The 13,393-nt window shown below is 36.4% G+C and overlaps 1 pseudogene; it reads left to right on the top strand.

The window, feature by feature from the left end:
- Positions 1-5,427: 5,427 nt before the first annotated feature.
- LOC149215111 (serine/threonine-protein kinase PEPKR2 pseudogene) lies at positions 5,428-6,198 on the top strand (annotated as a pseudogene).
- The last annotated feature ends 7,195 nt before the right edge of the window (positions 6,199-13,393 follow it).

The following is a 13,393-nucleotide window of genomic DNA, read 5'->3' as shown; positions in this document are numbered from 1 at the left end:
ACTTCAAAAACATATTTCTCCTTGTCTGAATTTAGTGTTCTTTAGGATTATTTTGGTCCTCTCAAAAATAGGAATTCAATGCAATAATTATCTCCATCAAATGAGTTGTACAAAGTGGAATTTGGCCCTAGTTACCAACTTTAACACTCCCTCTCAATTGGGGAGAATTCCACCTACTAATATATGACCATCGATCATCATGTATCATCTCTGAACCTCGTCTCAACTCTGTTGAACTCTGATATAAATGATAAGAAGAATCAACCGAGAATAAGTCACAAGACCTTACCACTCTCCATTGACCAGAGTCAATCCACATAACCAGTGGTAGAACCGTAATTAGACTTTATCCTAAATGATCAAGTTGTTGAACATCGCGCATCCTAGACATAGGGAGTACGATAGTAGATAATGTGTCCATCTATAGTGCTATGGTCCCTATCCTCTTTTCCCAACTCATTGGCCAAATGAAAGGTACTTCCCAAGAGTCTTGGACCACATGGATAGGATGTATGTTGGGGCATCCGCAGGAGAAGGTGAACCACTCATCATGTGCATATATCATTAGCCATAAGGGAAGGTAAACCACTCACCCTATGCTCTCATATATCATTCTGGGGTATCACAGGGGAAGGTGACCACCCACCCTGTACACAATGTACTTATAGGGGAAGGTGTACCACTCACCCTATGGTTACACATAGCTCCAAGAAGTACCCCAAGCCCCCAGGAGCTTCTACAGCTCAATGTCCAACTCAAGCGGGACCCTCATGGGAGGGTCCTTCCACGACTCCAAGTCTCTCTCCGAAGACTAAGAATTTACCTTCCCAAAGGGCTTCGTGAGGATGTCAACAACCTGCTCATCAGTTCTAATGTGTTGGAGCCTTATTGATCCTCGTTTTACTATATCCCAGATAAAGTGGTACCCGATATCAATATGCTTGGAGCAGTTGTAGAACATGGGATTCTCTGAAAGGAAAATCCCACTCTGGTTATCACAATAGATAACGGTGGTATCCAACACATGCTCAAATAGCTCACTAAAGAGATTCCTAAACAAAATAGCTTCACAACAGGCCATACTAGCTGCAATATATTCGACCTCAGTGGTGCTTAGAGAAACCGATTTTTGCTTCTCGCTCATCCAAGAAATTGAAGCAGATCCCAAAGAGAAGCAACATCCTGATGTGCTCTTCTATCCACCACACTGTCAGCACAATTAGCATCAGAATATCCATGTAGACTCAAATTCCCAGCATTGTATCTCAGTCCATAGTTGATGGCGCCATGAAGATATCTTAAGAGATTCTTTGCAACAACCCAATGTATGTGATCAGTCTCAACCATAAATTGAGTCAAAGTATTTACAACAAAGCATATGTTCAGTCAGGAGTTTACCAAGAACACCAGGGCCCCCACAATTTGTCTTTACTCAGAAGGATTTACCGATTCGAGCCCAACAACACTTCCACATATCTTCTTGAAGTTGAGTTCTATCAGAGTTTACACAAACTTGCATTCCACCATTCCACATCTCTCTAGTAGCTTTACAATGTATTTTCCTTGGGAAAGGAAGATCTCGCCTGCATTTTGCAAAGACCTCCAAGCCTAGGAAGTAATGCATCATTCCTAGGTCCTTCATCTCGAACTTGGAAGTCAACTCCCTCTTGCATTGATAGATGAGAGCATTTGCATATGCTATAAAGAGATCATTAACATAAAGGGCCAAAATAAGAGGAATGTCCTTTTCAACCTTGAAGTACAGGCTTAGATGAACATAACTTCTAATAAATCCTAGCTTCACGAGATAATTGTCAATCCTTTCGAGCCAAGCCCTAGGGGCTTGCTTTAACCCATAGAGGGCTTTCTTCAATCGGCATACATGTGTCCTTCTATCTTGAACTTGAAACCCCTAAGGTTGTTCCAAGTAAACTTCCTCCTTAAGTAAGCCATGCAAGAAGGTGGTCTTGATGTCCCTTTGATGTAGGCTCCACCCTTGATTGGCAGCGAGAGAAATAGTAGAGCGGATAGTGGTATATCAAGCATCTGGTGCAAATATTTTGTCATATTCCACTCATTCCTTTTGAGAGAAAACACGAGCTACAAACATGATCTTATATTTTTCAATACTCCCATCAACTCCATGTTTAATTTTGTAAAGCCATTTTGAGGTGATCAGGGACTTGTCCTTAGGTCTGGGCACCACGTCCCAGACATCGTTCTTCATGATCGATTCATATTCCTCATTCATTGCATCTTTCCATACTTGGTGTTGTACAACTTCTTCTTACGTGCAAGGTTCAACTTGAACAATAGTACTCATGGCAGCTAAGTACCCTTGATACCTATTCAGCTTCTTACTTTTGTGAAATGTCCCTCTTGGAGCAGTATGTCTTTCAACATCTTCAAGAGTATTTTTGAGCCATAATGGTCTTCTTCTTGAGGTAGATGGATCACCAGGAGGTGGATCAATAAGATCTATTGGTCCATCAACATCGGACATAGGCTGATCCATCGGAGGTTCGTCTTATTTTTTGACAGCATCATCATTGTCCTTCCTTGAGATGGGGAGATCTCGAGCTTTCCTGAGGGAAGTATCTTCATCAAAGGTAACATCTCAACTTACTTTCACATCTCTTTGACTAGGTAAATAGATTCTCTATGCCTTCGGATTTTCACTATAGTTGCGAATATACCTTTCTTCCTAGAAGCTTCCAACTTATTTATTTTCTCTTTAGGCACATGAGAGTATACTGGACAACCAAAGATTCTAAAATGAGAAACATCAGGTGTCTTACTAGTGAAGACTTCCTTGGGTGTCTTGAAATCCAAAGCTTGATGTGGGCTCCTATTTTGAACACATACGGCAATGTTGGCAGCTTCTTCGCACAAGAATTTTGATAGACCTTGATCATAGATCATGACATGGGTGGCTTCCATAATCATTCAATTCTTTCTTTTAGTAACACCATTTTGCTAAAGAGTGTATGGAACTGTTGTCTCCTTCTTAATGCTAGCTTCTCTGCAAAAGTCATTGAATTCATTTGATTCATATTCGGTTCCATTTTCGGTCCTCAACGTCTTGATCTTCTTCCTGTTTGATTCTCCACTAATGCTTTAAAACAACAAAACCATTTGAACACACTTCATCCTTCCTCTTCAAGAAATAGATCCATGTTTTGTGTGAGAAGTCATCCACAAATATTTCATAATATATGTATCCTCCCAATCAAGTTACGAGCAAGGTACTAGACAGGTCAGAATGGACCAAGTGAGGAATATCAGTTGTCTTTTTTTCACTAGAAGGGAATGGTCCCTTTGTATGTTTCCCTGTTGCACAACCCTTGAAAAACGCCTTCATGGTTCATGTTAAACTCGTACATACCTGTGACCATCTTCCTTAACCCAGGTAAGGCTTTTGTAATGTAAGCGGGAAAATATCTGGTGCCATAGCTCACATTGAAGAGACGTATCACTTGCCAAAGCTCCCAAAGGACTTCCATCAACTTGATAGATACCACCAACCCTAAATCCAAGAGTAAACGCATCTTTAGGGTTTCTATGCCAAATACACATCTTTCCAGCAATGAATGCTACCTTGAAGCCTTTATCTTCCATTGCAGAAATAGACACCAAGTTCTTCTTCAAATAGGGCACATATAACACTTCTTGTAGATGAATGGTTTGAACTTGATTCAAGTGAAGAGTGACAATACCTATCCCTTTCATGGGGTAGGTGGCATTATCTCCAAGTATGATCTTTAGATTAGTTTTCTTCTTAACCAAATTTAAGAGGGCCTCCTTATATCTAGTGAATTTCCATGAGGCTCCACTATCAATTGACCAATGATCTAAAGTATCTGGAGGAGAGGTAGTAGATAGAGCAAAAATAAGATAAAAATCATCTTGTTTTTTACAACACTACTTCATCATACCTAGCATTTCTTGTCCTTTTGGGAGGTCGACTATTTCCATATCGAGCAACTAGAGCATTCCCTCTTTCCTTTGTTGTTGAAATTGTTGTTCCTTCGATTGTTGATTCTTTTGTAATGGTTGTTGTTGTTGCCATCATCCCTTGGAGGCTTCTTCTTGTGAGGGCACTCTCTAGCATAGTGGCCGAACCTATTACAATTGTAGCATCTTCCTTTGAATCCCTTCCTAGATCCTTGGCCTTGTTTCCTTGGAATAGCATCATTCTTCCTCTATGCATGTGCAGAGAAAGCGGTAGGTTTGTTTCCATTGTTGGATTTATCTTTTTCCATTATTATTGTCTCCTCTTGAGTGCATCTAGCCAATAACTCATGAAACCAGGTATCCTGACATTGTTGAGAATGGTGGTGACAAATACATCCTATGGTCTTGAAAGACTTCCAAGAGAAATGAGAGTGAGTTCCCATTAGTAGTAACTTCTCCAATAGATAGCAAATTATTCTTGATTTGAGTTATTCTCATGGAGTAGGATTGGATAGACTCCTCTTTATCCATCTTGATATCCTTCAACTTCTTCTTGAGAAAGAGGATTTGATTTGCATTGTTCACTTTGACCATCCCAACCAACTTAACATATATTTCCTTAGAAGTTCCCAATTAAAAAATATAGGCAACCAAATGCTTTTGAATGGAGTCAAGCAATTTTTTTTAGCTTTGACCTCACCTTTTCTATACTTCGTTTTCGCAGAAGCAAGTGCATTTGAAGGAGGATACACTACTTTTCCTTACACATGGTCCAATACTTCATGCTCCTCCAAAGATAGGTCCAAAGTCATATTCCATGCATGATAGTCAATATTCCTATGCATCAACAATCGTCAACACTTTTACCCTGCTGCGTTGGATTAGGTGAGACACTTTCAACCGTTGATTTGAAGTGTGACTGCTTTTTTCAAATATCGGTTGAGTTGCCTTCTTTTCACCTTCGAGTTTTGTTGTGTGCTTCGTCGCATGGCAAGATTTTTTTACTGTTTTTTCCCATTCTTTTATGTCACTCTTGAAGATATTTTTACTGCTTTTTCCCTGCAAGTTGTTGTTCTTCTTCTTCTTCCCTGGCTTTTGGCAAGCATCTTCCCTGGCTTTTGGTAAACACTGATTAGTATTAAGCAGTCTAAAACACCGAAATGTCGGTTTGAAGCTCTGTAAAGAGCTTTTCGAAATTTGACTTCCATTCTTTGATTTGCCTCGAGAGGCTCGGCTTGCAGAGGAGACAATCGAGGCAATGGTACGGCGTTATCCTTCCATCAGAGGCATCAACTACGACCTCCCTCATGTCGTGGCCACTGCGCCCCATCTCCCAGGTTACTAACAACACCTTTGCTTCATTGGAGTCAATCAGTCTAAACTCCTCTTTGCCATAACAATTCCTTGCATCTCGTCTGGTAGAGTAGCCCCAGATCTTTTGGTTAAACTCTTTTTGCAAAGTCCATAGTTCAAATGGATTCATTACCAAGGAAGCGGAACAGAGGAGCAGCAGTAAACCGTGCCAATTTAGAAAACACACCTCGGCTACGCAATGATGGTGAGTCTTCCACATCATTAGCCTCGCACCTTTCTTTCCAACAGCAGAGGAAGCGGACAAAGGGCTTAGATTTGCATCCTACAGCAGCTTCCGTTGCTCCTCCTCCTCCAAGAAGGGGTTGTTTCCCTAATTCACCAGAAAGAGGATTGAAGAGAAAGGTTGGATGTATTCTTGCTTCTACCCGGACTGGTAGGAAGCGAAAGATTGAAAAAGATTATGATTTCGGCCTCGAATTAGGACGAGGCAAATTTGGTCTGGTGAGAATATGCAAGAGCAAAGCTACTGGGGAAGAGCTCGCCTGTAAGACTCTCCCAAAAAAGACTGAAGAAAATGTGTATAAGGAGATTGAGATTATGCAGCATCTGTCAGGCCATCCTAATGTCGTCACACTCCGAGCTGTGTATGAAGATGCAGAATCTTTGCATCTTGTGATGGAGTTATGCACTGGTGGACGCCTCACTGACGAGATGTCTCGGACTGGACGCTACTCTGAGCATCAGGCAGCAAACTTGATCAAGGAATTAATAATGGTCATTAAATACTGTCATGAGTTGGGTGTTGTCCATCGGGATATTAAACCTGAGAATGTTCTCAGAACCAGTTCTGGACAACTGAAGCTAGCTGATTTTGGCTTGTCCACGCGGTTTGCAAAAGGTATTTGTCTGTCCTTTGGTTCTGCTCACTAAACATGTACACAAGAACATATCATCATTATTAAATAATTCACCAGTTTTCTTTATGTATTTGACTGAGAGTACATTTTCACATTCAAACAGGTCAAAATTTATCTGGAGTGGTAGGGAGTCCTTCATATGTTGCCCCTGAAGTTTTGGCAGGGACGACTTATTCAGAAAAGGTTGATGTTTGGGGGGCTGGTGTCCTCCTACATGCCCTTTTGATAGGCATATTACCATTTCGAGGGATGTGGAAAAGAGACTTTCTCCGCAGGAAGTACTGAGTGAGTAAAATTGTTGCATTGCTGAGAATTAAATATTTTGTATATCTGTTATCTTTATTTTCTCTTAAAATGTAATTATGAATCTATTGATCATATTTTCATCATCTGTGGCTGCAGGCCACCCTTGGATCAAGTTTTACACAGAGTCTAATGTAAAGACTCCAGCCAGCATTCCTTACACGGAGTCTAATGTAAAGATTCCAGGCAGCATTCCAAAAGGGAAAAACTGTTTCCTTGCTGTGAAGGATCAATGCTTAGAAGAAACCCCACTTCCATTGTCTTCATATAAAAGGGAGAAAAGAGCGCAGTTTGCGAATTCAATTCCAACAGAGTATGGAGAAGATGAATCTTTCGTCGGGCCTTTGCAGGGTTTCTCACGTCTAAGACAGCCAGAGATTGATATCCAAGCAGCAGGGACATGTGAAATTGTAGATGCTCTTGCAGCTGGTATTTCACAGATGAGATTATCTGAGCCAAAAAGGAGCAGACCTTGTGTTCCTGCAGGCCCTGTTCCACTGCAGTGGTCGTCTCACTTAAAACGCAGCTTGTGTACAGCATTTTGAAAGCATGCCATTGATATTGATGACTGTTGCTGACTTACAGTAAGTAAAATTGTTGAAATGCTGGGCATTAAACATTCTGCATATATGTGTTATCTTTATTTTCTCTTAAATGCAATTATCAATATACGACTCAATCATTCTGACAATATTTTCCTCTACTGCTACAGGCCACCCTTGGATCAAGTTTTACACAGAATCTAATGTATAGATTCCGGCGAGCTTGTCAAAAGAAAAAAACTTATCCTGGTTGTTAAGGGTGAATGGTTGGACTAATCTCCACTTCCATTACCTCCATTTAAAAGGGACAGATCATGCAGAACATGAATCTTTCTTCTGGCCTTTGCAGGGTTTCCCACATCCAAAACACCTAGCGCTTGATGTCCAAGCAGCAGGGAAATATGCATCTGCCATTTTAGTTATAGAATTATTTGAGCCTAAAAGGAGTAGACCTTGTGTTCCTGCATGCCCTGTTCCACTCCAGTGCTTAAGTTACAGCTTGTGTTCAGCATTTTGAAAGCGTGCCATTGCTGACTGTTACTGACAGATAGTGATCATTATTTATTGGTCGCGCGGCTCAAGATGTTTATAATGGAGGTGTGACTAATATCATGTGTTGATTTATCCATTCATTATGTGTTGATTGATCCATTCACTGACTAACAGAAGGTGGAAACTAAAAAATATCTTAACATGAATGACTCCACAAAATCCCCGTATCCAAAATTAAAATTAGCATGACGTTTATACTTGTGCCAGTATAAGGTGCGCTCTGCATTTTTGAAAGATGTTAGTTCATGCAATATTTTGTTTTTCAGGTCGTGTTTGGTCGGTTGGAGAAGACAGATGATGAACAGTAATCAATCTTTTCTCCTGTGGACGTCGAATTGGTTTGTGTGATACGGTTGTTTTTGCTGGTACAGCCTTAGTCTCCATGGAATTAGATGTTAATTCTACCAATTTTATTCCAAAATTAAAATTAGCATGACGTATCTAATATTTATCCAAATTTAAAATGAAATTAAAGTACAAAGAACAGGATAAAAGTATAGGACTCTCGTAGAGCGAGAGTCCGTGGGCGGATTTTATTATTTCACCAAATCCCATTAATATGAGCCGTATATGAAGTTTGATTTTGTTAGTTTGTTATAGGTATATTAAATTTGAGCAATGTAGATAATTTAAAATAATTTTGATCTTTAAAAATAAATGTTAAATAAAAAATGTTAAATTGATATAATAAATTTGAAAGGAATAAATTGGTGTCAAGTGGCTCCCGATCTACCAATTTCTTAGGGATTTGAAACTATTTTAATTCTAATAAGTTTATATTCTAATTAGATCGGAAAATTTATATACAGGCAAATTTCATTTAGCAAAATGGTCCATTTTACAATAAGATGTATAATTTTATTTTTTTTTCAAGTTAAATTAGATTTGTGCCACGTGGCTCCCTGCCCACCAATTTCCTAGGGATTTGATATTATTCCAATCCTAATAAGTTCATATTCTAATTAGACGAGGAAATTAACATATAAGCAAATTTTATTTATCAAAATGGTCCATTTTACAATAAGATGTGTAATTCTTTTTTTTTCTCAAGTTAAAGTTAATCCGTAAGCTCTTCATACATGATTAATCACGTAAATATGTGCATTAGTAAGACATTCTTCGTGTTGCATAGTTTTTTTGTTATATTTATGAAGCTTTCCACTATATCAATCACATTAATATTTTTAATGTGATTGTACTACTAATACTTATTAGACCATTTAATAATTATATATCTATATCCATTTACTTGATAGTCTTTTTCATTTAACTATATAAATAAAAACTAACAAATTCATGTAAATAAAAAACAACATCCATATAAATTCACATCTATTTATAAAGCAACAAACATCTCATAAACACATCTAACTATACATAATATTTTCTTCGTTCTAAATATTATTTTGTTTTGATGTGACTAAAATCAAAATAACATAAACAAGTTTTGTGTGGAAAAAAAAAAAAAAAAAACTTACAACATTTTTAAATCTAAATAACATAAAAAAAGTTTTTGTGCAAGTTTTATGAAAAAAGAAAATTATAATATTTTTAAATTTAAAAATTATGGAAAAATTTTGCGGAAAAATAATTTAAAATATTTTTAAAAAATTAACATATTGTTTTAAAATCAAATATTAAAACCAACTTTTAAATTTCATTGCCAATAAGCAATGGCCACATGGAGACAATGAAAGATGAAATAACGATGAGCTTTAAGCCTAGTGCACTGGAATGTCTTCTCCGCCTAATAAAATTCAAATCCCTATCCCTAGTCTTTTTCGCCGCATAAAATTCAAATGCCTAGTGACCTTTTATGTCGCGGAAATTGTCAAATTTTCTTTGTTGTAATGGTTAAATTTGCTTTTATTTTTTTATTTTTTTTGAATTATTGAAATTGATTTTAGAGATTTAAAATGTTATTGCCGTACTCTGATTGAGAAAATTTTCACTTATTTTTCTAACTTTTTCTTCTTTTTTTTCTAATTTCTAGTGAGAATGGGTTGGTTTTTCTTTTATCCATGAAAAAATATTTAAAACAAAAAAGTCATAAAAACTTAGTGTATGTTGGCTCTTCTTTGATGCAATTATGGTGTTACAACAATACTTTTGTAGATTTTTAGGTAACATGATCACACTTGATTAACTTCTTGGCATTGTATACATGAAATGATAAATTTTTCATTTTATTTGTTTGTTTAAGATGGTGGAAAGGTAAAGTTCCGTGTGTTGGGTTCTTATTCCATGATATTATTTTTATCCAATGATTTGTTCAATCCCTTTCAAGCATAAATATATCTTCTATGTTTAGATATAATAGCTCCAAATTCTATCTAGTTATCAACTTAGATCCATTTTAATTCCCGGGATCAAATCTTTTTTCACTTTAAAATAAGTTTACATGTCAAGATATTTGATGAGTCTTGTTGGTAAATCCAGGGTTAAGATGGATTTAAGATGATTTAATTATTAATTATAATAATTTATTTTATGTTTCTTATTTTGTTTTGAATTTGTTTTATATAACTTCACTGTGTCAAAATATTAAATAAGACATTACATTACAATATCTTTAAGTTACTCTTGGTGCAATTAAAACTAGTTAAGACTTTGACACACATAGTCCACTCCATATTTCTCTATATATATTCTCTACTTTACATTCTTTGCTTTCATATAACAATTTGTGATAATTTGGTTGACTGTTATGACCTTTTTCTTCATGCAAAACCTGAAATTTTTTGCACTTAGAATTCAAGACGCTATATTTCCTTTTTGAACTCTCCAGTTATTAATAATAAATAAATAATATGTCAATTAATATATCCATTTAAATTATCAACCTTCCTACTTAAAAGTGGAATCTCCATTCTTACATCTTCCTTTACCATATGTATTTCCTTTCCCATTATTTGTCTCACATCTCTCTTTACCATATGTACTTCCTTTCCCATTTTTTGTCTCTTCCCTTCTTTATACTCTATTCTCACATGATAGATTGTTTGTCTTAACTCTCCTAATATTGGTTGCATCAATTACCTCAATTATGTTGCTTATCCTAGGGTGCCCTATGTTCCGAATTTAGAAAAAAAATAAAATTAAATCTCCTGCATGGTCTACCATCCAAAACGTCCAAAAATACCCATTTCTCGGTGTGCAAAAACAAGAAATGATTGCTAAAATAACTACTATTTCCTAACTCATCTCCAATGCCTTAATATTGCTCTGAACATTAGTCTCCCATTACCTTCTCAAATGTGAAGATAAATCAATGAGTTATTCTAACCTCGTAGTCCCACGTCGATTACATGATGAAGTGCCTTTGCGTCAGATGTTGGTGTGTCATCCTAGTTGCTAGAATAATGGTGTAGTATATTGTACTATTCGTTAAAATTTTAAAATAATCAGCATTGCCTCTGAGCATGCATGACATATCATGACCTTAGAGTTTAATTCAAATGGTGTAGTATATTGTACTATTCACTAAAATTTTAAAATAATCACCGTTGCCTCTGAGCGTGCATGACATATCATGACCTTAGAGTTTAATTCAAAATGTAATTTCATGATTTATGGAATCATTGCTTCCGTGAAGGTTCTATTGATTCACATGGTTCCAAAGGTTAATAATAGAGCTTGTTTGTCTAATAGATTAATTATTTTGCCAAGGTTTTTAATTACATATTTAATTTGATTGTTTGGTAATAAGGATAGTTTTTTAAGATTCTCATTAAATATTTATCTTACTGCAAACCAAATAATTTGATGTTATTTTAATTATGGAATTATTTTTAAAATTCTTATGCATAAGTGAATTAGCAGCTACTTGTAAATACTGTTTTACTTGCTAAGTGGTTAGGAAAACAATTATTGGCCCTAACTAATTTCTTGCGTAATTAATCAAGAAGGATCAAGAGGATAGGGGATTTTGATCACGATGAAAGAAAGGATAAAGTTTGTGAGAGGTTAGGCAGAGTTTTGTTGCTACATCTTGTTTGGACCAGATATCCATCAGAGATATTAAAGATCTCGACCAAGAGATAATAAAGATAGTAAGAAAAGTTGCTGGGTACAACTACAATGAGAGTAGTCTCAAGGTTGGGAGGCATATTGTTGAGCAGCAAGTTTGAGCTGCAAGATAAATCTGGAAAAGCTTTGTGAACCAGATAAGTAAAATTATCCTACAAATAATTCTAGAAGAATTTGTTATGTATTTTCTGAAAGTATTTACATATATTATATATGTTTAGGGCTATTAGTATGAAGGAAGCATAAATAACTACGTAGGAATTATATCTACAGCTCACATGTATTAGACTGTAGAACATGTCAAAATAGCTTGAGAACTAGTAGGCTAGCATGCAAAAACGCGTATCAAAAGATAGACAAATAGAATGATAAATTACAATTCTGGTATAGGTACAAATTAAAAGGAAGAACCTCATAAAAGAATATTAAAAATCAGATAATAGAGTTGTATACTAGCGTTAAGCAAAGAAAAGAACAAGTATCTATAGTTATTAGTTATTATGCAAGCGTTAAACTATTAAAACGATAATTTTTCCCTAATGAAAACCTTGCTAGAATCAAGGACAAAGACTTATAATTTCAAGATTATATTTTTTTCCAGAATGATTCTTCCTATTATTAATAACATAAAACTCCAGGATAAAATGGGACAAAACCTTGAAAATAAGAGACACTTTATGCATTCGCTGCACCATATCAGTAATGCACAAAAAACCGCATGTAAAACATTAGAAAAATTTTAAATAGCAGCAGAACCCTGTGTCAGGGAAAAATCAAAAACAACGAATCTCATAATTTGTAAAAACCCCTACTTAATTCAATCTGGGTAATACAAGAGGAATAGAGAAATACTAATCAAACCCTCTAAATATCAGAGCGGTCCAAGTGCGGACAAATATCAAGCTCAGAAGGATTGATAGCGATTCTTCTTCAAATAAAAACATTACATATTAGAATTTATGCCTCAATAGGCAGAAACAGAAGAAACAATACACTGCAGCCAGAGTAAACATAGAGTTCAAAGGCGACTTAAAACACTGTATAATCTTGTGAAAAATCCACGAAGGATTTGAACCATAATTACCACAACTAAAACCTCTAAATATGTTTAAAGTTCAGTATCAATCTATAGACTGGATTTTATAGCTTGACCGCAAGGACCATGCCAGTTTCAAATAGAAACCAGCAAGCCTCAGCCTCGCCTCATATGCCCAAATTCAAATACATACACCGTTTCAGGTTGGTTAACCCTCCATGCAATTAAAAAGACAAAACCGCAAGTAAATGACAAGTCTTCTCAAAGCTTTTACATTCTTTAAAAGAAGAATTTCATCCGCAATAAATCCCTATTTAAGAAAACTATGAACTAGATCAATTACCGAATAAAGGGATTGAGCTTCTAGCTTGAAGCTCAATGAGAGGGACAAGGGTTCCATCCACACTTCACCCGGGAGTCTGCTCCACCTGCAAACCACTACCTCCCGACCAGGAGGAGAACATAAGTTAAACTCTGTTTATATGAAACCCAAAAGTGTACAAATAATTGTAGTTTGCATCTAACAAAGGTAAGAACACAGCACGATACATGTACATTTGAAAGGCTCGCAACATTGTTGTATCACTGAGCCAGAAGGCACCAGATAGCTGACAAGGCAATAGCAAGGACCGCCATAGCAGGAAAGGAGGGCCTCGACACCCAACGTCTCCAACACTCGGTTAAGGAATGGCATCAGCATTACACATAAACCATCTTGTAGAGCTGGTCGAAGACTTCCTTCAAAA

Source organism: Pinus tabuliformis, chromosome 1_1 (assembly GCF_031772625.1).
Source record: "Pinus tabuliformis cultivar Carrire ecotype Pingquan chromosome 1_1, CPIR1, whole genome shotgun sequence".
Taxonomy (NCBI): domain Eukaryota; kingdom Viridiplantae; phylum Streptophyta; class Pinopsida; order Pinales; family Pinaceae; genus Pinus; species Pinus tabuliformis.
Note: the sequence above shows the minus strand (reverse complement) of the source record. Positions and strands in the feature narration are given on the sequence as shown.